This window comes from Plectropomus leopardus, chromosome 24 (assembly GCF_026936395.1).
Source record: "Plectropomus leopardus strain MGB_pleo_1.0 chromosome 24, ASM2693639v1, whole genome shotgun sequence".
Classification (NCBI taxonomy): Eukaryota; Metazoa; Chordata; class Actinopteri; order Perciformes; family Serranidae; genus Plectropomus; species Plectropomus leopardus.
Genome location: NC_142199.1, coordinates 13,154,368 through 13,179,641, shown reverse-complemented (window position 1 = coordinate 13,179,641; position 25,274 = coordinate 13,154,368). Strand labels below are relative to the sequence as shown.

At 38.9% G+C, this 25,274-nt stretch overlaps 1 protein-coding gene across 2 annotated transcripts in view; it reads right to left on the bottom strand.

Annotated features, from left to right (window-relative positions):
• The window catches only part of LOC148185509 (uncharacterized), a 132,074-nt gene that overhangs the window by 23,441 nt on the left and 83,359 nt on the right, over positions 1-25,274 (bottom strand). The gene's annotated exons all lie outside the window — the stretch shown is intronic.

Here is a 25,274-nt window from a genome sequence, read left to right as displayed (position 1 = left end):
CACAGCTTCAAAATTTTAGGCCCTTGGAACAACAGTCCCCTGGTGCTCAGAGTCTCTTGCTTTGCTTTTGACCATTCTTCTTCTCATGTCTCCCAAACAAAACCTTATGAAAGCATTACTGCGAAATGTACCTCTCAACAAACTTGGTCTCATTTTACCACATTTCTATGATTAATAAAGTGGATTCTTGAAATGAGCTGTGATTTTTAAAAAACTGTTTCCACTGCAGTTTTACTTACAGTCAATTTCTGTGAACAATTTCCATTTTCAGGTCATAATTCATGCCATAGACAAAACTCAGCAAGTATGAAAGAAGTCAAGTCAAGAAAACAAGTGACCTTTCATTGCTCTATAAGGTTTTTTTTGCATATGCATTTGTTAAATGTTGTCAGTATTTGTATTAGATTAACCAGTAAGTATTAAAATCAATCTGTACGTACACAGAGGTCCAGTACTAATGAAATTTAGAAGGATTGGGTGCATTGGTAAACTTCCTGCTGCAGCCTTCATACTGCAGTGAGATTTATATTATAGTTGCTCCTGCTCAGAAAAAAAGTTGTGGACTCAAAGCCAAAACATGTCCAAATACAAAAAAAACATGCAAGGGTCAAACAACAGGACAGGCAGAAAAGTAAGAAAAGAAGCTTGGGAGGCTGCTGCTGGTACAGCACAAAAGGGCAAAAGGCCACAGCAGAGGGTAAGGTGTATATATGAGTATACGCTATGAGAATGTGAGCAGGTGTGCAGGTAGGTGTGGAAGTCAGGTGATGGAGAGGACCCCTGCAGGACAAGGAGGAAACAGCAGGGGCAGGAGATATTAATGACTGTAGACTTTCTTTGATGCCCTTTCCCATTAATCTGCTTTTGACCTTTACATTGGAGTCATGCTCTGAAGCCCTTAAGGCCAACACTCTACCGTCTTTAAAGGAGGTGCTATTACTTTAACTTTTGGTGACAACATGTGCAGTTTAACTCAGTATGCATCTGTTATGTGCTAAATCCTTTAAGTAGAGGTAGTAAAAGGTCCACAAAATATCTCAACAAACTCATCAGCTAATGGCAAACCAGCCCATCTCCATTATGTAACACTGCTCTATGTTTTTGCAAAGTGGAGATGATTTATTTTACATCACAGCAACAGGCAGTGATGTGAGGGAAATCATGAGCAATCCTTTATCTTAAATGAATGGCTCCCCAGACGGACAGCCATAATGCATACAAATTACATTACAGCACCTTCCCCGGAAAAACTAATCCTGTCTAAATAGGGCTTACATTGTACTAAATGGCATTGCATGTTTGTTTGTAAATTTCCTTTTCTATGAGAAATTAGACATCTCAGAGCTCAAGGACATACACAGCTGTGAAACTACCACAAATGTAACCATAGAGCGGCCCGCATGCTCAAGACTCCTTATAAATCGTAAATATAACACTATAACTACGAGGATGGGATGGTAAGCAGCAAGTATTTACAGAAACAACAAGCTGACTCATCTGCTTTATGGAGTCACCTACAATAATATAAAACTGTTTTACATATACTACCATTTTAAATGTCCTAATTTAGTTTAAATAACAATTAATGTGTAATTTTATGGTCAAAACCGCAAAGTGTGATCTCAGAATTTGGGTTAACAATAGCCTCACAGGCCTTTTTCACAAAGGACACTTTCACATGTCACAGTACAAAAAGCACAGGTGCAAATAATAAAATGAATGATGGCTGAATTCCATTTAGTTGCTTTAGTTTAGTTTAGTTCCCTTTAGTGAAAAACATCTGTTAATGACATGTAGCGTAGCAAAATCCATGTCAAAAATGAGGTTGCCAGCAAAGTTTCAAGACAGCAATTGAGAGATGACAGAAGAAAAAAGTTCAAGGACGCAGCTGAGAGATACAAAGCAAAGCTTCTAAAAATAGAAATTTTCTTTAAAAGGAAAGAGGAGATAGCAAGCAATAGTTCAAGGCTTCCAAAACCTCTCCTGAAGCACGATAATGCTTTTTCACCGATAATGTTTCCATATGTGTCTTTCTCATCTGTATCAAGGTGCGCCATCACTGATGACGTTTTTATCTATCTTCGTGCATCTTAATGACAATGATTTTTATCTGTGTCTGTTAAGGCGCGGCATCACTAATGTTTTCATCAGTTATGGTGCACCAACAAATGATTTTATCAAGACAGTCTAGCCCATCACTGTCTCTGCCTTGTTATTATGACTGCTACTATAGCACAGCAGTCTGTTTTTCTGGAATCAGTTTAAAGTGACACATTTTGCTGCTGATCATTTTTAAAGCAACATACTTAAACTTCTATTATTCACCGCTGATATTTTATTAGGTATGACTGTGATGGGCTTGCCCACTTTGATCATTGTTATGAACCAGCTCAAATGGCCACATCATGGCAAAGTCGAATACCATATGTTTAATCAAAATGAACCAAACCATTTTCAACAGAAGATTAACTTATATTTACAATGTGGAGAGTGAAAGTCAGTGGTGTCAGCAGTGGATGTAGTGCATGGGTGGAAAATGTGTTGTTAAAGTGCATAAACAAAGAATGAAGGCAATACAACTGAACCAAACAGGGGCAGCAGCAGAGTGGAGGTACAACCAGAATGTGAGTTACCAGCTGCACGTGGGCTTAAATTACCTGGGACACTGTCAGGTGATCCCAGTAACCCTAACAATCACCTGCTTGCAAAGAGAAAGCACATAGACAGGTGAATCAACAGCAAGGAGATGACACCCCAGGGGCTGTTAAACCATCTTGGATTGGGGTCTGGTGCTACGTGGCCAATCTTCTGAAAGGCTGCCAAGGGTACCACTTAGAGAGAGCACGGAAAGCAATGAATGGATGAATGGATAAATACATAAATAAAGAAATAAAGAATAAAAAAAATAATATTCTAAAAATTGTTGCTTTTTTTTTTTTTTTTTTTTAATTTAAAAAAGTGAAATAAATAATCATAATAATACTAATAATAAACACAGCAAAAGTGCAAATACTTTTTGGGAGTAGGAAGCCTTGGACCCTGAATGTACTGGGTCTTGCACTGATGCTGCTGCCTCATTATACCACTGTGCATACACCTTTAAAACAAGTTTGCTGGCCTTTGGAGATGCTTTCACTTTGTGCACTAGAGGAAATACAGAACCAACAGTAATGTTTCTGTACGCACTCTGTTTGAGAAGAGTCTTAATTAGTGTGCCAAATGGAAGGAGTCGGTCTGATGGTTGAATATTCCCACAAAGAAGTCTATTATTTCAAGGCAAGGCGATTGTGCTCTTTTAAAACTTCCTGCTAAAAAATTTGAGGAAAAGGCTTTTCACTTCAATTGTTTGGCACCTTTGAAAATTGCTTGATTTATTCCTTCCAGTTCTGTTAGAAAGCCAGTCTGCAACAAAGATCATCCCAGCCACCCACACGCATGCACACACACAAAGGCATGGACGCACACATTAGCACACGCTAACACCACCCACCAAACAACAGGACCGCACACAGGCAAATCCAAACAGATGCACGCATGCACGCTCGCCCACACACACACGCAGACACACGTGCACACATAGGCACCCACACACTCACATGGACGCACATGCAGACACGCACATACAATCAAAGGGGATGGTGGGAACCGCTCATCTCTCAGGTGGATTTCTTGAAATTCAAAGAGTAAAGAGAGGACAAACATGTGGGCATTTTATATAATCACTTCATTTAAAAAACCCACTGGATCATCCAAAACAGTCATTTTTAGCCTCATGCATGGAACATGATTTTAATAACATGGGAATGGGATTTGATGTGGACAGAAGTGGGAAACAGGATTTCTTTGGAGTGGTAATCATAGGTTAGGAATAAAGGGGAGGAGAGATGAAGGGAGGGAAGAAAGGTGGTGGAAATGACCATCTGCCTGATTTTTCCATTTTATTGATTTCTTTTGTAGCTCTGTGTGTTGTATTTATCTTCTGGGTGCACACTAACATTTACTGAAGCGTATATACAGTACAAACACACATTTATTACTAGTGAGGACCTTTTGGACTACTTCCAGTTCTGGAAAGCTTTGCCCAAACCTTGTCCACTTAATGTCTCAACTTACAGGCACACACTGGGATTTTACTGTAATGTCCAATAGTTGTGCCAAATTGAGTTCTTTAAGGTTAAGAAATGAATTTTAGGGAATAAAGCCCCAGCCAGACTGTGTCCTGTCCTCATGCTAACCAGTTAACTCTATGTTGCGAACTATTATTTATACAAAAAGGCAACATAGTTGATTGAAGAGCAATATTTATATCTGACTGCATCTCGACAGTGAATCATACCCCAGCAGAGCAGAGTTATATTAAAGAGGGGTTGGAAGTGGGAGCCAAATTTTTAGCTTTGTCCACGATGGACTTTCCAGTTCTTTGTTCCAAAGATCTATTAACAGAACTGAAAACTATGAATATGCACACCAAAAAAAAGTTTTCAGACTCCCTCAGGAGGACTCTGCATTTTTGGGCTTTTTAAAGGATGAATTTTTTTTTTGGCTTAGCAGACTGACTTCCTCTTGGCTCCCTGCACACATGAATTTGATAAAAATAACTGGATAACTGACAGCTCCTTAAAGGGACACTTTGACTGAAAATCAAAAATACATTTTTTTCCTCTTACCTACAGGGCTTTTTAACATTTATTTATTTTTTAAATCCATAGATTGTTTTGGTGTGAGTTGCCGAGTGTTGGAGTTATCAACTGAAGAGATGTTTGCCTTCTCTTGAATATAATGGACCCAGTTTACATCATGCCACTAATGTCCCCCAACATTTATATTAACAGGTTTAAAAGCAAATTTTAGCCATTTTGGTGAGTGTTTACCAGGAGGACAGTGGACACTGGAGACTGTTAAGCGCTGTGTCTGACCTGTGTTAAGGCAGCAAAAGAAAGTTTGCTGCTACGGCTGGGAGTCCAGGATCAAACCCTCAGCTCTGGACCTTAGCTAAAAACCTTAGCGAGCCTTAGCTTTAGCTCGCTGGTCAGGATGTAGAGTGGCCACCTTAACATGGCTTTTCAGCCCTTGAAACTCCTTCAGCTGACTTGGTACTGGATTGGAAGCAGATTACGGTCAAACCATTTTTCCTTATTTTTTTTTTCCCACTAGCTCGCAACAACTAAAACTCTTAACTGTATGTAATGTAATTCCATTGTTGTTATACTATTGGCTTACAAGCCTTGTTAGAAGCAAAAACCAAACTTCAGACATCTTACACAGAACCACCCGCATAGTCACAAGTGTGCCAGGTTGTACCTGTGCTGCCCAAAAGGCAGCTGGTACACAAGTACCATATAAAGAATACATTTTTGCCATAACCCTCCTAAAATGTTTTGATGTAAACTTAGCCAACTTCCCTGTGGTTTCCTTTCTATCTCTGAATCACACGCACCAGAAGCTCCCACATATAACAAACAGTGCTGTCCGTGGTTCTGAAACAACTGCTAAGCTAGGTCACATCTATTGTGACCTATTACTTCTTTTTTCCCTATTTTTCTATAATATAAATAGATAAATATAATAGATACATTAAGCTTAAACAGAGAGCGCAAAAAAATGCACAGAGAAAGAGGAACAATATTGAGATTGTCAGTGTGAATTTTGCTTTTTAGGAAACATATGCTGCTAATTAGTAATAATCTGTTGACATGCTGAAATCTAATTTTTTGTGCTAGCTATGGGTACTTTGTTAGTGCTTCAGCCCATAGTTGCGTGATGCTTGGGCGTGGCTTTCAGAGTATGACGCATTGCACTCTGTACGGTGAATGAGCAGAATTTGCTGCTTACAGACAGCTGATCAATTAATCAAAAAACAAACAAACAAACAAATATATATAAATATATATATATATATATATATATATATATATATATATATATATATATATATATACTTTTTAACACACTTGCTAATTTAAAAACATATACAACAGGATAATTGTGTTTAATTGTGATAAATGTGATTTTCAACCACTGTCTGTGCAAATTAGGCTTTTTGTAAAAGCTTTGTGGATGTATTTTTTATTTGTTTTTAATAAACATATAAATGTTATCAATAAGACTTTAAAAAATATAGAAAATACAGCTGTTACTTTTTGTAATGACAAAAAGAACCAAGAAAATTTGCATTGGTGAGAAACGCAAATTTGCATTTCAAACTTCACAAAAATTAAATTGTATGCAAAACATTTAAATTAAGTGTCATTCCGATGAAATGAACTGAATTCGCTTGACTGATCTGACCTTAAAGGGGTTCTATAAAAAAGGAGGGAGTGTAGCTAATCATGTCTGAAAGTCTGCATCAAATTAAGCATAGTTTTCTGTTGAAAAGGCACTTTTCTGTTTTTTTTTAATTGCAGCGTTGAAAATGTAAATGTAAAAATTTCCATTAAAAATCACTAATAAGGTATACAGATAGGCAGTGGCAGATTTTCCTTTAGGCTACATAGGCGGCGGCATGGGTAGCTTGTTCTTTGTATTGAATAGAATAAATATAAAAGATAATAAGACTGTAGATCTATTTTTTATTGGGGTGGGGAGTCCAATGGATTTACTTTACAGTCTGTTACTGTAAATTGCCTGAACTGTGCTTGATGCTTGTTTAGTGGCTTGTTTTGGTGCATAAGAACAAAGAATGCGTAAAAATCTTCTATAAAAACCCACTAAAACCTGAGAACCGTGGGCCGTCTGTAGCAATAATATCTTAAAAGGGGAGTACGCATCTTTCACATCTTCCCCAGCAGAAGCTCCATGCTAACGATGACGCACTGAAATAAGTGCATGTTTAAGACTAGCGTGACTTATGGGAATAGAGAAAACACAAATCCTGTCAGATCAAGTGCACACCATTAGAAACCATTAGCTCGTGTTTGTCTGTTTCCTTCAGGGGCTTTTTTCCACACAACCAAACCCCCCCTCAGAGCTTTCTTATCTGACTTGAGGGTGCATCTTTGCTCATCAGTTTCAAAGAAATGCTGACACCAGAGAGTCCCATGCCTTTGTTTTCCATTTTCCTCCTATTTTTTATTCATCTGTTTATGTTTTTGTAAACATGGCACGAGTGCTCTTCAGGGCCAGTTTGTGTATTTGGGTCGTTAATGTTTTTCGCCTTTTCTTTCTTGTTTTTGTTCAATCTTTTACAGCAGCCTGAGTAAGGGACTCACACTAAACGTCTTTGACTTAATACTGGTTGGACATTTTAATATCCTATCCAAACACAAGATTTTAGTGAGTGCTGCTTTTTTTCCAATCAAGCTTGTGTGTGTGTGTGTGTGTGTGTATGTGTGTGTGTGTGTACGACCACTGTCTGTGAGTGACAAAAACAAGCCTGCACTCCAGCTGATGGAGTAGTTACTTTCATAAATCATGAGTACATCTCATAACATCAAGTTTGGTCAAAGACCCTGGGAATAAGACGCACAATGAGCCTGAGTGTGTGTCTCCAGATTGAATTCTTAATCTTCCCATTTGCTGTTTTCATCTGCTGTAGTGGGAAATGATGCATTGGCCCCTGGATGCCAGATATAATAATATCATTCTCAAAAGTCAGACACATCTCTGCTGAGTGCCTATTACAGATAATTAGAAAAGCTTTTGCTAAACTGTTACGTGAGTCAAACACACATAAATAAACACAAGTGAGTGACTAATATGTGTTTATGGGCTCTGGAGCTTCATGCGATGTGTGACAGAAACATGGCAAGGTGATACAGTATTCTCAGAAAGTGACACATCACCTTCAGGCGTGTTTCTGCTTGACTGCTCCCCTGAGCAACACTGTCGCTAAATTTGTTTTGCACATGATTTTTTTTCTTTGTTTTTTTTTTTTATTGAATTGTGATAAGTTCCTGAAGCTGTAATTTTCACTATGAATCATTGATGGATGGCCCACATCCAGCATGTTGCTGCTGGTGACACATGGTGGCACTTTTCGTAGCGGAGCTGCACTTTCATTTCATCAAATGAAGACAGATGTCTAACATTGTGCACTTCCATTTCAAAAACTCCAATCATGACAGAAGCCCACACCCAGTATAATTGAAGAAATATAGTTCTGCTTGAGCCAGGGCATGTGTCGAATGCTTTTTGTTCGAAACCTTTCTATCAGCTTTTTTTGCTCTCTGTATCGGCAAAATGTACAACTGACAGTTTCCTCCTGCAGAAAGTGTTGACCTTGGGGTATAGAAATGGACGGACCGTGTGAAACAGCTTTATTTTTCATTAATTTCTTTCATCAACTTCTAACCCGCAGAGGCCCCATAACCCTCAATGTCCAGCAGAATCTGCTGCGTCACACTCATGCTCTGTCACGGCTGCTGGAGATGATAATGCTGCCAATCTAGCAAAGTGGCAATGAATGAAATTCATTTTAGAATGCATACACATGTTGATATATACAGTATATTTTCATATTTAATTTCTAAAGTTTGTTAAATTTTGTCAGCTGGGTTCACAGCCCTGTCTCCTAGATAGATTATTTAAATGCAACTGATTTGAGACATCAAATAGGTTATATAGGGAAACATAATGCTGAGAAAAGAACATTTTCTCTTAACATAACAAGGAAATGTTACTAATTAACCTTCCTGGCAAGTCTAAAAAATGTTGATACTGAATGCATCAGCAAAGTTATTTCCCTTTTTTTTCCCCCAGAAATATAACTAAAAGTGCTATCTTTTCTGAACCTTAACCAAAGTGCTTTTGTTGCCTAAAGCTAACCACAGACAGGAGATCGGATGCAAATCTGGGATTCTGGTGTCACAATTCTGCACAGTGCAATACATTGATAACAACATTGTCTCTTAACATAATCAGGCAGCTATTACATTCTCACCACAACATAATTACAAAATCAATTTGCAATATACAAAACTTATTTACCTAGGAGATATGGCTGGGGTACAAGATTTATTCTACTTCATAAGAAAAGTCTATTCATGGAGTATGTGCACTGGAGGCTTCACATCTTCACATCACACTTCTTCTTGTGTCAAAACATTAAAGTGAAGTGCCTTTCCTTTGTTATTGACCTCGCAGCATACATACAGCTACAGTACTTTTTTGGTGTTTGTTTTCACTTATGCAATAAAGTTTGTGAAAAGGGAGGTTTCTTCTTCTGCTAATATGCACTATTCAGGACCAGCAGATACACAATAGAGATGAGACAGCATGCTGCAAACAGTAAGGAAATCATTGATAATCAATAGGCTGCAAATGTGCATTTAATAAGCTTGTAAAACACCCAAAAGTCAGCAAAGCAAATTTTATCAATATTGGATTAATTATAGTTGCAGACAGCTACTCAGTGTAATGTCACCTCATTAGCTAGCAGGCATGTATACCTTACAAAACATGACTGGAGACACTGTGAGCAACATTAAGGTCAGCTCCCCGTCTCAGCATACATTCAGAGAACAATAACTGAAGCGCAGTTGTACTTGTCAGCTCTTCACCGCTGTCTCGCAAAGTGAAAAAAGTTTAAAAAAAAAAAAAAGGACATCTGGGGAATCGGTTTTTAAAGTGTTTTGATCTACAATGTATGTATAGATGTCGGGGAGCCATGCAGCATTCAAATGCCTGCTTTCTGCATGCAGTTTGATGTGACATTCCCTCTCATCCAAAGAGAAGGAGAACAGTGGGTAGTGTTGGTGAGTCAGTGTGACGGTCCTGTATTATCATGCACAGATCAGGAGTTGTTTGCAACTGGAGCCACCCATACTGAAAATATAGGATTTTATGACATTGGAGATGTTAAAGTTGCAGAGTGAATTTTGGATTTCTGCAGGATGCTCACGGGTTAAAGTCAGAGTTAGAATTAGACACTGGCTTTCATGGGAGCCCTATTTTCTGGTGCACACCTCAACCAAACATGTTACATGCATGTGCTTAAAATTGATGTGCATGGCAGTCAATTGCAGGATTATGGTAAAGAAATTGTTACTTCTATAAACAGTTAGCCTATATACTGAAAAAAAAATCCAAGGACAAATTTCAGTACTACATCTGCAAACAACTGTATGTAGCTTACTACTGAACTGATAGCTGTGAGCCCGGCTGACCGAATAGCAGATAAGAAGATTTCCAGTAGCTTCAGAGCAATGAAAAGTCCAAAGTTCCAAATGCAATGAAAAAAAGATTGATGTAATTATTTCCAAAATTCAGAACAGCATAAGTTCTTCCACAGCTGCCAACTGCCCACCGTCATTTCCCATTAGAGCGTCCTGATTAGGAGGTCATATATCAACAAGCTTCCCTATTATTTGAACCCTGCTTAAAGTGCCAGCAAAAGAAATGGTTGAAGGCCTTAAGTTTTCGGGTTGTCTGTCCGCCTGTCTGTACTATTTTCGTAAACGCAATATCTCAAAAACACTGGTGGTCAAAGGTCAAGGTCACTGCGACCTTGCACCCATCTCATTCTTGAGAATATCTTAAGGGAATTTCTTACAACTTGGCACAGACACCGTCTTTGGTTCAAGCATGAACAGATTAAAGCTTAGTGATCAAAGATCAACATCAGTGTGACCTCAAATCTCTCATTGTCATGAATGTGATATCTCAACAAGGCCATTAGGGACTTTCCTCAGATTGGGCACAGATGTCCACTTTGACTCAAGGATGATCTTATTTGTGGTCAAAGGTCAAGGTCACTGAGATTTTGCATTCATGTCATTCTTTTGGATGCAATATGTCAACAACACCTTAAGGAAAATTCTTCAAATTTCAAAAGATTTGGTGATCAAAAGTCATGGCCACTGTGATCTTGCATCCATTCCATTCTCATAAATACAATCACTTAATCATGCCTTGAGGGACTTTCCTCAAATTTAGCACTAGCATCCACTTGGACTTAAGGATGAATTGAATTGGTGGTCAAAAGTCGAGGTCAGTGTGACTTAACAAACCTGTTTTGAATTCATACACTAATTACGAAAAATTCTAGTTTTCTTCTAAACTTGACTAAATGTATTGTGATGAATAAATAGCAATACAATGCAGGAAAAATACAGGTAAAATGCCCCATAGCTGCTTCAGGTAAGTTTTTTGTACCTAATTTTTTTCAAAATTACTTGTTTGTGATGTTTTATTATCAGCAGCAGCAGCATGGATCACAGTACTTCTTTTAGAATGCAGGATATTACATGAAAAAAAATCTTTTTTTTTTTTTCATGTTTTGGATTATGTTTTTCGTCCTTGGGGCCTAAATTTGAAATCAAATTATAATAGAGTGAAATGAGTTTTCCAGATGCAGGTTTACCTATTCATCCAAAATTTCATACATGAAGGGCCAAGGGCAAAATCTGTGAAATAGGCATCGGGGCCGCAGTGATTTGTTTCTTGGTACTTTCATCACAACATTTCTTAATTTCACCTTATCTCACAAACAGTGCACAAAACAAACTACTGTAGGGGATAGATAAAAAGAAAAAGTACGTGGAATCCCACTGTCAAAGGACCGGATGATCTCCCTCTGCTTCTCTTAATGCCATTGTCTACTCAGTAGCCTGAGACACAGCTGCTTCCTGATCTGCATCTAGTTTTGTGTCTTCAGCAAGGGGACATCTGTATACTGCACCAAGCATGACATCAGCCAACACTGGCTCCACATAGCCTTAGGAGACACATTGAAGCAATTGTTGGATTTTCTTTCTTTTTTTTTTTTCTCGACAGATTTGTTTTTCGTTGGATACACATTGGTTCTTTTTATTCACTGACATGCCCCTTGGCTTTATGTTTGTATTTTTGTTCCTTTCCTTTCCTCGCCTCTTCTTTCCTTTCCTTTCTGCTCCTTAGGCAACAATTTGTATCATAAAACTCTATTTGTCTCTCAGATTTACCAGTTTCTACCCAGATGCATCACCAGATTTGTTTTTCAAAGATTCGCAGCACCTGCTCTTAGAGGTTACGTTTACTGTCAAACAGGCATTTGCCTCTGAGCATGCAGTTTTTTTTTTTCTACTTCTTCCGAAAAACACTCTGTCTCTTCTGATTAAATCGACTCTCAGGTGGAGACGACTTGCATGTGCAGCTTCTGTGGTGGGCTGTGAGAAAGTTGATTGATTGAGGTTGTAGTTATGTATTGCCCTGTGTGGAGTGGAAACTCTGCAGAAATTTACGGTTTGTTGTTTTATAGCATTTTTGTCTTCAGTATGCTGTAAAAGGAAGGAAAATGAGAAAGCGAGGCACAGAGAATTTGAATGTTGTGTTTGAGTATTGCTGTCTATCACTGACTGACATTTTAGTGATTATTATTTGTGGCTGAATACGGGGAGTGGGGCATTTAAAAGTCCAGTATTATGCTCTTTTTCAGGTTAATACGTTTATTTGAGGTTTCTTCTAGAATATGTTTACATGCCTTAATATTCAAAAAACAGTATCTTCCTCACACTATTTGCCTGACAAATTCTCAAAATAATAAGATAAAAAATCAAAATGACTTATCTTTAGTATCTCAAAATAAAGAGATACTCTGAAATGCATGATTGGTCAGTATTTCCATGTCTTAATAGAAATATATCCTTTCTTGCATCTATGCACTGTCACTGCAGCCAGGGAATGACTTTTGCTACACTGTAGCAGCACTTGTTACCTTAGAGAGTATAGTCCTGACATCACAACTTTAAGGAAGTCCTGATGGCTCATTTAAAGGCAGTTTCTGAATACGGATTGTGTGCATTTCTATGGATTGGGCATTCTATATTTTCACTGTATTTATATATCACCTATACCTGATTAATTATTTTAAAAAAAATACATGGAAGTCTGACTTTTTATAATATGGGACCTTTAAGTACAAGAGTGGCAACAATCTGATGATACAATACATATCACAATACAAGGATTTATAATTCAATATATTTTAAGAGCTAGCGTTGCACCCTTTGTCACAAGGCCTGTGTTCTTTGTGTTACTGCCAGCGTTTTGTTGTTACTTTGGAGTGCAAGACTCAAATGGCTAAAGACAGATTACAGCACTGCTATCTAGTGATAGGGGATTTAAACACAACACAACACAAAATGACCCACTGCCACAGATTTTTGCATGTGAACTATTAAAAATCAATATAGTGGGTTTTTTTTGAGGATCGGTGCAGGGTCACAAAACTTAATATACTCGAGTGTCTTGATTTTGTGTGTTATACCGATGCTGAATACACCCCCCACAAGGCACTCAGCTAACTCCAATGCAAAGCCATCTGCAACAATATTTGGCACTGAGCGCAATTGACGTAGTTAAATGAGCAGGGAACTTCACATAGGGTGGATGGGCCAAACACAGAGAGACTTTCATCCAGGAGATTGCTGTTTGACTCCAGGGCGAAACCTAAAGTCAGCATTGTTTTGAAGTGACATTATGTAACTTACACACTAAAGTGACGTAATTATGACACATTACACACTTATATTAACCCAAAACAAACACATAATTTCAGTTAGGAGACTGCCGTTTATCTCCTGTGTGTAAGTAAAGCCAACATTGTTTTACACATTGTTAAATAACTTACATCGGGACGTGATGCACTGATGTCACATTACGTATTTATTTGAACACGAAACATGTTTCTTCTAAACCTAATTCAGTAGTTATGTGCACTTAACCCAACCTCAAAACTCTGTGACAACATTTACCACGTGTTAGAACATGTTTCACTGAGGAGACAGCTGGGTGTCACATACAGACGTCAAAGGGTGCCTTCTGCATCCGGAAGAGACAGCTAGGGGGCGTGACAAAGCATCATAATTTGACAACTTTGGAATAAAAATGGGCTGCATCTCCAGACACACTGCTTTAATAAACAGTGCTCTCTGAAGAGTGCGGTGCACAAACACCACAGCTATGAACCCCGATTGCCAACAAGGAAACAGACAAGATTCTTAGGGCTTACCACTTCAACTACATTTTGACCAAAAATTCTGAAGCTATTTATTTTCCAGCCACAGCTCCAGACTAGAAGCCGTATGTTTAACAAGGCTTAGTCTCTCCTCAAATCTATTCATCGCCACTCAGCATGCAAAAAGTCACCGAATCTCCTTTTTCATGAGATCCCAGAGCGGCGCCTGTTGTACATCTGATCCCTTTTGTACGGCAGGTAGCATAAGAGGGGCAAGCAGACAACAATATGGAGAGTAGAGGATACGTTACATCGCAAGGGGGTAATAAGAGGTTGTAATGGATCCATTGAGAATGGCAAATATTAGAAACTGCTCTCCTAGAGTATGCAAGGGTGGAATTTGGAATAGGTCACAATCGGTCACTTGCAGAGAGCGCTTATCAGTTATCTGGAGACACTATGTGTCACGCAACTGGATGGACAGGAGTCCTCTTTGACTCGGATGGCATATGTGTCACTCAGAAGGAATGCCTTCATGTATGCCGCTGCGCTCGTTCACTGTCTGTCACTCCAGATTATCCAGCTCTTGTTTTTTTCTTTTTTAGATTTCATTCTTCTGCGAATGGACATTTCTGCACATTTCCTTGTCCGTCTCTCCCCTTTCTTTCTGTCATTTTCCCTGTAATACTACCTCGACCTCATTCTCTCTTTATGTACATGATGTTGTAGACAGCACACACGAACTCAAGTGTCATGCATCTCCTCCACTTTGATCAGACGTGGCTATTGTCTGCCCTCCGAGACACAGTCTGGAATTGCCTCCTGATATGCCCCCACTCTGGTAAAGTGAGATGTGAGCCCCTTCTGTGCTCTCCCAAACACAGGGGGCTTTTGTGAGTGTGTGTGTGTGTGTGTGTGTGTGTGTGCATAGTGAGTAAAAGAGCAGCAAGAGCGCATTAGCATGGTTTGCTAGCCTGCACACTAATGCAGAGCGATGCCCTATAATAGCCAGGGTTCACTCAGAGTCATTCTCCCACAGATTTCAGCAGGAACATTCTATATGGTGGAAAAAAAACGGGGAAAACCTCCACAGATCTTGAAGTCTGATTAGGACCCCCTCCCCGCCCCTCCTGATTCTTTTCTCCTGTCACAAAGAACGGCCATATCTAATTTCCGATGCGACTATCACTGTTTAGCGCAGTCATAGGAAAACACCCACGCCATCTCATAGCAGCCAATTAAATTAATGAATGGATCGTTTTGATCCGCGGCCGGTAGAATTCTACCACTTCGACTCTTGTCAACAAAAGCCTAATTATTTTTTTCTTCACTGCCACGTCGTCACTTGCCAGCGGAAAAAAAGGGGAAAACCACTGCTGAAATATTGACAATTCTTCTCATTATGTTAAGTTTATTTGTTTTGTCAAGAGCTGAAAAGTGGCTTTTTTTTTTATACAGGGAAAAAGAAATAGCTCACATCTGATTAGAAGAAAAAGGGAGGGCGAGATTGAAAGTGAGAAGGTTCGAGTGATTCAAATGAGTGCTTGGATATGCCGACAGTTTAAGAGCCTTAAGAAATACAGCCAAAATGAAACAGGCAGCAGAGCACAGAGGGAAGGCTCCCATCCAAACGCACTATTATTTCCCAGCAGTCATATCCAGAGAGGCGCAATTCCAAAACAACAACAAAAAAAAAAAATCATAAACTATTAAGAACCACTGATTATAAAAAGACATGATTATAGATGTGTTATAACTGATTTGGTAAAATTACTTTTCAAATGACACCCAGTGTGCACAAAATGAGGTGTTTTCGATGCAATATTTTTCAGCTTGAAAAAATGGCTCGAAAAATCCACTAAAAGGCTTAATACAGCGTCATAACAAGACATAACTGATTATATCCAATTATTTAAAAAAAAATCAGAATCACGGCAAGCAGTCTGGACATAATGAGGGTAAACAAAAGGATGAAGCAAAACATATCCATGTGTCCAAAGCATATGTCCACATAAACTTGCCCCAACAAGCGCTTTGACAGACAGATAGCATTCCTGCGTAATTGCTGTCTCTTGGACTATTGGCCAAGAGGGATCTCGAGGTAGAAAAGTGGAAATCTCATGAGAGTAACAGAGGCAACCAAAACATTGGCGCTTAACCTGAGCTTGACCCAACATGCTCGCTAATCTGCTTAACTTCATGTAGGAGTGGTAGATTTGCAAGGTGATGGATGGTGCTGAAAATCTGAAGTGTCACTGAAACTACAGGAAGTATGAAAAGTCAATTCATGACCACCAGTACCACTGCCTCGTGTAAAATACTAAAGGTCATGTTTAGCCTAAAATTTTGACTGTATTACTGTTTGAAAAGCTATTCCTGTATTTATAAGATGATGTAAAAAATGAAATAGAAAAAATTCAGCCAAAAAAATTGTTTTAGTCAGTGAGTTGCCATTTACATATCTCCAATTTGTTTTTGTCTTCTTAACTGATGGCAACTTTTGTAAATTTTGATTAACACTGGGACAGTTTCAGCCGTTGGAAACCAAATACATTTCTGTTTTTGTTTGTGTGTTGGGTTCATATAAATTGTTACAAACATAATTGGAGTCAGGGTCAGTGAAAAAACAAAGTCATTTAAACAACAAAGCACAGGAATTAGCTGAATAAATCACAACAGTCCATCAAAGTAATTACTTAATTTGCTGATTATTCAATGGATGCCTCAATCAGAGACACATTTTATCTATGACAGCTGTATTCAAATGTTCATTTGATTTAGTTTCTTCTACCTGACACTTTTAATTTCTCCTTGTCATATAATGACGACTTAATGTTTCTGAAAAATCACCTCTGCAAATCGTGCATTCTTAATTTGCTATAGTGTTCACGTGCATCACAACTGGATACTTGTGGATGTAATAGGTAAAGCTCTAGCAATTAAACTTGCAGTATATAATTTTCTGCCATTAGGGGCCTCTCGTTGAAAATAACAACAAAAGATGGAGCAATGCCATCACCGCAATCAGTTTCTCCTGCACAGGACTCCATTAGTGTTTAGAAGGATATCAGCAGGAGCTGAATTATCCACAGAGGTCTCTTCCTCTGCAAAACAAACTATACTTGTGATTAAAACTGGTAAAAACACTGAATAATGTGGTTTCACCTTAAGGATCAATGTTTTTCCAATGCTGTTCAGCTTGTTGAGAGACTGCTAGCCCAGCGCCTGCTCATGTGTGACCACCCTTTTTTTTTTCTAATAATTTAAGATACAGACGTTAAGGGGGTTTGTACTTGGAGCCAAATTATGTGCTCCAAAAGAAATGGACCCAGTGATTTAAACAGGTTAAAAACACTGAATATATCAGTTTCACGTTAAAAATCAATATATCTCCTATGGTGTTTGGCTTGGCGGGGCAGGAGCTGAGCTGCAGCTTACGTTTGCCAGATAAAAAAACTACAGATTTCTCTTGGTTTGAACATTGTTGGGACATGTGGGATTATGTAAGTACAGAACTCAACTAAATTTATAACACTGGTCGAGTCGATTTTAGAAATTTTAATGCAGATACATCTTCAAGGTGTTTCACATCATAATTCATAATCCTCCTAGTATCTGTGCTTCAGACATTGAGTCTGAATGATTACACAACTGTGAGTGGGGATAAGCATCTCCATATGGTCCTTCACATAAAAGCCAGGATGGATTAGCCCAGGTTAATAGAGAGATATGTAAAACAGACACATCTAAGTGTAATGCACCTCCCACAGTCACAGCAGGCATGTAATCCATGATAAACTGCGACCAGCTTGTCCGTAAATTGACTCTCCATGACTCAACATTACAACCTGGGAATCATGGAACACGTATGCTTATCCCCAAAAATGGATGCAGACAGAGGATTTGAAGCTGGGCCCTGTGGTGGCATGTGAAAAATAAAGTTTGCTGTTTGATCACTGCCAACAAAAAAAAAAAAAAAAAGATATTCAGTTTGAACCTGTTGTGGCTGCTCGTGAACCTGAGCTTGGCTGTTCAGCCTGCCAGCTCCTCAGCTTGTGATGTTTGCTGGCCAAAAACACTATTTGCACTGTCAACCAGGTGTCGTGGATTTTATTAGCTAAAGTGATACTGCAAATAAACCCATAAAAAAACAAAAAAAACCTGTCCAACTCTTTCTTTTTCTAAATGCTTGTTTATGTATTCTACATAAATTTAAAGCTGCACTCCCTAATGTGGAAGGGGAAACCACTCAACATTTTGGCAGCCTTGTCTGGATTTTTTTCAATAGGCTTCAGTCCTTTATAGGGCAGTTGGACAGAAGTAGTCTTTATTACCTATCTGGAACATAAGACTCTACAGCCATGCTACAGCTCTGTAAAGCTGGACTTAGGATGTGATCACAATGACTCCCGCCAATAATTCGAATTTTGACAAGAATTCTTATAGCTCAAATAATGTGTGACGGGAGAAGAAGAACACTGAGCCACAAACACTTCACTAGTAAAATGATCTACGTAATTATGTCACCTCATCTGTAGTATCTCGCATTTATTCTGTCTGACAGATTTTTTGACATTCCTCATATACCGGTATACACTGTGGGTAAAATACAGAGGTCCCGACCTCGGTAACCTCAATGGTTGGTACGGTAATGTTCACACCTCACGCTGTCCAGCAGCGTTCCATGCGCACATGAAAGGTACCTTTCCTTTTGGTGTCACACATTTACACCAAAAGCACTGACATAGGCAAGCTATTTGAGGAGTTTGGAATGACAACAGGCTGAAAATACTGGAGAATTTTGACCCTGGAAGGAAACCTGGAGAGGGCAATAAAAACTTGGGTCTCCTGGGCAGGGGGTTGGCAAGAAGCTAGACCAAGACCAACACTGCCTTTCCTAAACCAAGAAATGTGGCAAAAAATTAGGAAAGAAAAACACTTTTCCGCGAGGTACTTCCTTACTGTCAAATTTGTCACTTCCTTGAACTGTATGTGGTGGAAAAATGGCCTTACTTTGAACACAGTTACAACATTTTTTCAACTAAGAAGGATAGGACAGTCTTCATTGCTGCATTTTGAGATTCAGGCTGATGAGGCGGCTGTTATTTTGACAGAAACATCTCGCCTGCTCTTGCTCTAACAACACTGGTGGTGGAATTCGTATGGATTTGCTGCCATGTCATTTCTTTTTGTTCCAATTATACTCGGCTCATAGGACAAGGAAAAGAGTTTATTCAAACCATTATGCCAATGACTTGCTGACAAGGGATGCTCAGGCATCACCTCAGTTTAAAAGCGGTGATCCAACAGTTTTGCATGAGCTGTCACACCACGGGAAGAAATAATGGATACCCACAGTCGGTGTGTCTCATGAGAGCACTTTAATAAAAGTAGTTACACTCCTGACTTTCAGCATTAGTTGAGTGCTTCCCTGCACAGTTGTGTTATGTTTATGTGTCTGATTTTGTTCTGACAAAGAAACAAAAGCTGCATGAAATTGAGTTATTAGCAGGCTTTTTGTCTTATCTACTCTGACTTCCTAAGTTGCTTATACTTTATCTTTCTGTCCATAAAACTATCAACTCTGGAAGTTGTAATAACCAGCCCAAATGCACTCTCATTGTGTAAATCAACACTTGATAAATGGCATACACTTGACTGTATGAATGAGCTCCAGCTAGGCCGAAAACAATCAGCACCCACTGAGTTTGCCACAGCTGACATATTTAGTGTTTATTTTTTTAATAAAAGACAAAACACATTAATTACTGTGGGTTTTTAAATTCACTGTCGGGAGTTATTACCGTGTCAGTTTAAAGCACTCTAGTTGTGCTGATGACAAGTAATGAAAAGTAGATGTCAGTGGAGTGTTGCAGATTTACCTCAAATATCTTATCAGATCTGTGCTTGTATTAAAGTGCCAAAGATAGATGGACATATTTCTTCTGAAAGAGCACAATCTTCCCAAACATTAATGGACCACTAGCAACAACATCACTGCCTTTATAAAACCAAAATGGGGTCAGAGGAGCAAGCAAACAACTCACAAGTTGAATTTTACAGTCAAGAACCGGAAAAAACTTTCCAGTGTTATTGACTCATGCCCTGTAATTACTTAGCGTTTAAATAACATCCTGTGTATTTGTTCCCTGAGGTTGCACCTCTAGGATCAGTCCATCCCAACAAAAATGGTGACCGTGAAAAACATTTTACCTGCTAAACAGCAACAATACAGATGCTTTGTCATGCCCTCCAGCATGTGATATTGACTTTTATGAGACACACAAGGTTCTCAATAACCTCTAATTTAGACCTACAGTATCTGCAGCAATACTTGGTGCTGAGACTAACTGATGAACTGATAAAGAGTGAGAAAGTTTGTGAAGGACCAATGGGAGGAGAGGTGGAAGGGTCAAACAAAGCAGGACTTTCACCCAGGAGACCACAATTTGTGTCCCATTTGAAACTAAAAGTCAGTGTTGTTTTAATGTAATGTTACACTGACATCAATGGTGACAATTTTATAAATGTTACATAACAGAAATACCAAACCAAACACATTTTTTAATAAAATGTGCTCCAGCTGTGCATCACACTAAAGGGTGCCCTGAGAATCGAAAAGCACATGGAAAGGCAGCAGTATATGACAATATGGCATGAGAATGCATCGCTTGTTGACATGCAACAAGATCAGATCCTTCTTCCTTCAATGACGCAGTTATTTTTTTCAGCTTTAAGCAACACAAGCTGAGTGCCATCTAGTTCAATTATATTGAGAGGGAAGTGAGACATCTCAACAGTCGATATCTCAACACTCAATAACTCACCCCAGAATAATATAGATAAATAATAGGTTCTACCGCTAAGAGGAAAAATCGTAGTTTTAGCATTGTCATGAGCCTCACAGAACCACTGGCAAGGCGGCAGACTCTTTTTCAATTATGGCGTACAATTTTCTGTCACATTAACTAAAATAACGAGCCCACATAAGCTGATTTAATTTCTTCAACTCCTTTTTCATCACTTTTTACTGCAGTTTGGTTTCTTGTATGTGGGATTACAGTATTTTGATAAAGACTCACATGTATTCCTTTGTAGAAAGGAGTGGGAGTACGGTTTGAAGATGGTTACTGCTTAGGCCAGGAATCAGCTCCTGAGATCAAAGAACCAATTTATCATTGCAGTACATACAATCCTCTGTGTACACTATCTTTGTCACTGTGGCTTATAAAACACATACATTTTCATGTAATTTATTCTCAATCATTTGCTCTATTCCCAGAAAACAGCAAGGACACCAACATGCATACCACTCTGTAATTTCCAAACCCTAATTGTCATCTGTGTCACTCCATCAGACCATGCTTTGCTCAGAAGCTGCTTTCTCAACATATGTCAATGATGAACACAGCCAGGTCTCAGAAGAGCACCAGCAGCCACAGAAGAATAAGAGAGATGCAGCAATTAGGAAGAAAGGACATCCATTTGATATATTGTGAGCATGACGGAATATGATACACACCAAGCTAATATTACATCTCCGTAGGCCACTTGAGCACAGCGAGGTATCCTTCCACTGTGGCCACAAATCCCATATTGTGTATATTAACATCCCGCGTGTTTCACGTGCACCTAAGAGACTCCACTCATCCCTGTGTCTTCTCCTGTTACTTGTATGGTGATGGATTCTCGCTCCAGTGCCTCAACTCCTGCGGGCCGCAGTTATTAAAAAAAAAAAAAAAAACATTACACATCTGTGGCTGCTGATATATGGTCAAATGTGGGTTTTTTTGTTGTTTTTTTTTTTAAAGCAGACCTTGTGACTCGCTCAGGTACCTGTGGCTATGTTGATATAGATTTTCACTCCGCTGCTCACACTTTATCGCTCCTCACAGGCATCCAGGCGATGAATAACAGAATACATATGGTTTCTATATAATGGTGCCTCATGTGGTAAATCGTGCCCATGAGCGCATACTGATGTTAATCCACTGCTTCTTCCTTACATTTGTGAACCCTGCTGATTGAGGTTAGAAGTAACATATTGTCTATAAAATAACACTCCCTGTGGTCCCGATGGGCTACTTAAATACATTCAGGGTCATGATTTCCCACCTGGAGGTCATAATTGGTCACTTGGAACACCTGCCACTGGGTGGGCTTAAGTGTCCAGGTGTAAAACAGGTGACTTTTGACCTTTAAGGGTCAAACTCAGACCCCCAGGGCTCCAGTAGCCAGCGAGAAAGAGAGAGCCATGTGACAGAAATAGGAAGAACTTAGTGAAGCGGCTCTGCCTGAAACCCTATAAGCACAAATATCTCCCTCAGCCAGGAAGAATTCATTTGCTCTTTTGCTGACTGGTAAATCTCTGGTTTCCCGCGTGGAGGACCTGAGGTGAAATCCCGTCTGTTGCATAAGCAGATCTTTGAAGAGGACTTTTTTTTTCTTTTTTAAACCGCAAAGAGCTTCAAAGTATGCATTTGCCTGCTGATCAGAGCAGGAGTGCTGATCTATAAGATCATCAAGTCAAGTCTGTGTTCTCATTTTCTCGGCTTGTGTTCTCACAAATATGTGATTGATCGACATATCAGTGTGGATAAAAAGAGAGCAAACCGCATTAAAAGTGTATGTGGAGAAAACATTAACGCGTGGCATCAAAATCCCTCAGCTCATAATATATGCATCTTGATTCAGCCTCAGAGAGGCAACGACCCGAATTTAATAAACATATGAACACACACAAAAAAAGACTGAAAAATGATTCTCCCAAAGAATTTCTCTTCTGATGGTTGTTTGGAAGGAAAAAGTAGATCCGTGTGATTTCTTTTTTTCTGAGAAAAACACTGAAGGAAGCAGTTTGCAAGATTTAGGGGGACTAAGTGTCATCTTGTGTAAGGATTGCAGATTGCAACCAGCTGAATCATCTCCTGGTTAGAATTCCTTCTGTGTTCTTTGTTCAAGAGGTTCTTACTGGGAGTTTAATTGGGAGTGGTCTGTTCCTCTGCAAAACAAATGGACCAGGTGATTAAAACTTGTATTAAACACTGACTAAAGCAGTTTCATGTAAAAATCAGTGTTTCTTCAATGCTGTTTGGCTCATCAGAATTAGGCCACTAGCCCAGCACTTGCTAATGCGTGATCACATTTTTTCTCTGATCACTTAAGATCCCGACGTTCAGAAGGGCTTTTACTGGGAGCCAAATTATTCGCAGAGGCTTTCTCCACTTCCAAACAAACTGACCCGGAAGGTCAGGCTAGAAGGTGGCTGGCCAAGCACCTGCTACTGCTTGCTCACCTTTTTTGGTGATAACTTTATACCCAGACATTCAGGGGGTTTTACTGGTGGCTAAATTATCTGCAGAGGCCTCTGTCTCCACGAAAAACACAAATCTGGTAATTTAAACAGGTAAAATCACTAAAAATTACCTCTCATGGTAGAAGGGCTACTCATTACTGTGGCTGTCACAAAAACAAACAAACAAAAAAAAAAAAACAGCAAAAGTCCCTTTCTAAAGCCAGTGTTTGTTTTGTCTGTTTAGGGCTTCTGTAGAAATATGGCAGTGCAACATGCCTATCTCTTTCGACAAGGACCTGCTCCCTATGTAGATATAAATGGCTCATTCTAAGGTAATGGAAACACCATGATTCTTAATTTTAGGTGATTACACACTAAAGAATGCATACTCTTATAATGTATTCAGTTTCTGCTAATAAATCCCCCTTTATCCTGCGCACTGACTCTTCTATTCAGACCAGCTCATTTTTATTTATTTGAAACACTGAGACAACCCTTACTTATTTGTGTCTCAGATCAATTTAAATGGTTAACATTCCTCTGAGAGATTAACAGGCATGGCTCATGGCTATCCATGACTCATATACAGAATACTAATATGTAATTTTGAGGCATGTCTTAACATATTTCACTCTATTTACATGCCAGGTGTAAAAGTGGTTTGGTGACTCACAGTGGTGGAAACCAAAATTCCTCCATTAAATGATAATAAACATAACATGTGACACTGAATAATCTTTATCTAGAAATCTGAACAGATCAAAGTGTAGAAGAGGCAGTTTTTAGATTCCCGAATTTCACAGAATAAAGCGCTCTTATAAAGAAGAGCCACACTCTTGTGATTGCTGAGCTAGTCTCATGATTAATCATGTAGCATAAACAAAACAAAACTTGATAACAGTTTAGTGTCCGAGAGAAAAGTAATAGCTTGGGGACTGTATTAGTCTCAGAGGTTTGATACCTAGGATGTGGCGCAAATTGTCTCATGATCCTCATACTGGTGTTGATAGTGTCACTTGCTTAATGCACCAGCCTCAGGGCATTCCTCCATTTCATTCCTGCACTGACTCTTACATAGATTGCAGCCGTTGCATGAAGACTATGATTACCTAATGGAACTTGTGCTGACATGACTCCTTGGTAAAGAGGATGTTTTATATTTTCATATTGTCGAAACTGTGACATTAACAGTAGTTTCTAGCACTTACATAAGCCACCCACTGATACTGACTTATGTACTATAAGAAATGATTAATTCATGATGTTGATTTCAAGAAATACTATGCGATTAAGTGTGCTACCAATAAGCGCAGCCAATAGTGAAGAAAGGGAACACTGATAAAGAGAACATCTCTGAAAAGAGCCAATCAAATGAGTTCATTTGAATATGGATAAAGCAGTCACATTGTTTTTTTTTTACCATGGACAAACATGGACTGTCACTTAAAGAATAATAGAGGCATTATTCTTCCCTTCAATCAACCCCCCAAAAGTTAAGCAAAACAGAACAGCAGCACATTAATCCAGCACATCCAATCACCTCTGACTCCCCAACTCTGCCTGTTCAGCTCCACACCCATTGGACAGTTCTTATGCACTGTTCATATGTTTACCTTTGAAAATGAATGCATTAGAAATAACCCACATAATTGTGGGAGTGCACTGCCCTGACAGGAGTAAAGAAAGAAGTAGTAAAGGAAGAACTCCGGATTAGGGTGCAGGTTGGGCTGGTGAATGGGTCAAACAAGCACATAACTTTTCCCCAAGAGAAAGAGTGTTTGTGTCCCGTGTGAAATCAAGTGAAGTTACAGTTATTTTAAGGTAGGTCATCATTTTAAGTACATAACTTAATGTTAAAAATGAACATGATGACATCCAAAAATGATTCTTTTCCTAAGCCTAAGCTACATAACTTTACAAGTATGTAAGTTAATGTTTAATAACCTGGTGACAGCCAACCTTGTTTCTTTTTCTAAAACAAACCTGTTATTTGTTGGGTGTTAATTGTTATTTTAAAATGTACTTAAAAAAAAAAAAAAAGACTGTGACTGTTATTTTACTAAAACAGCTGGACACTGCAGTTTTCAGCAAACATTACTCAAATAG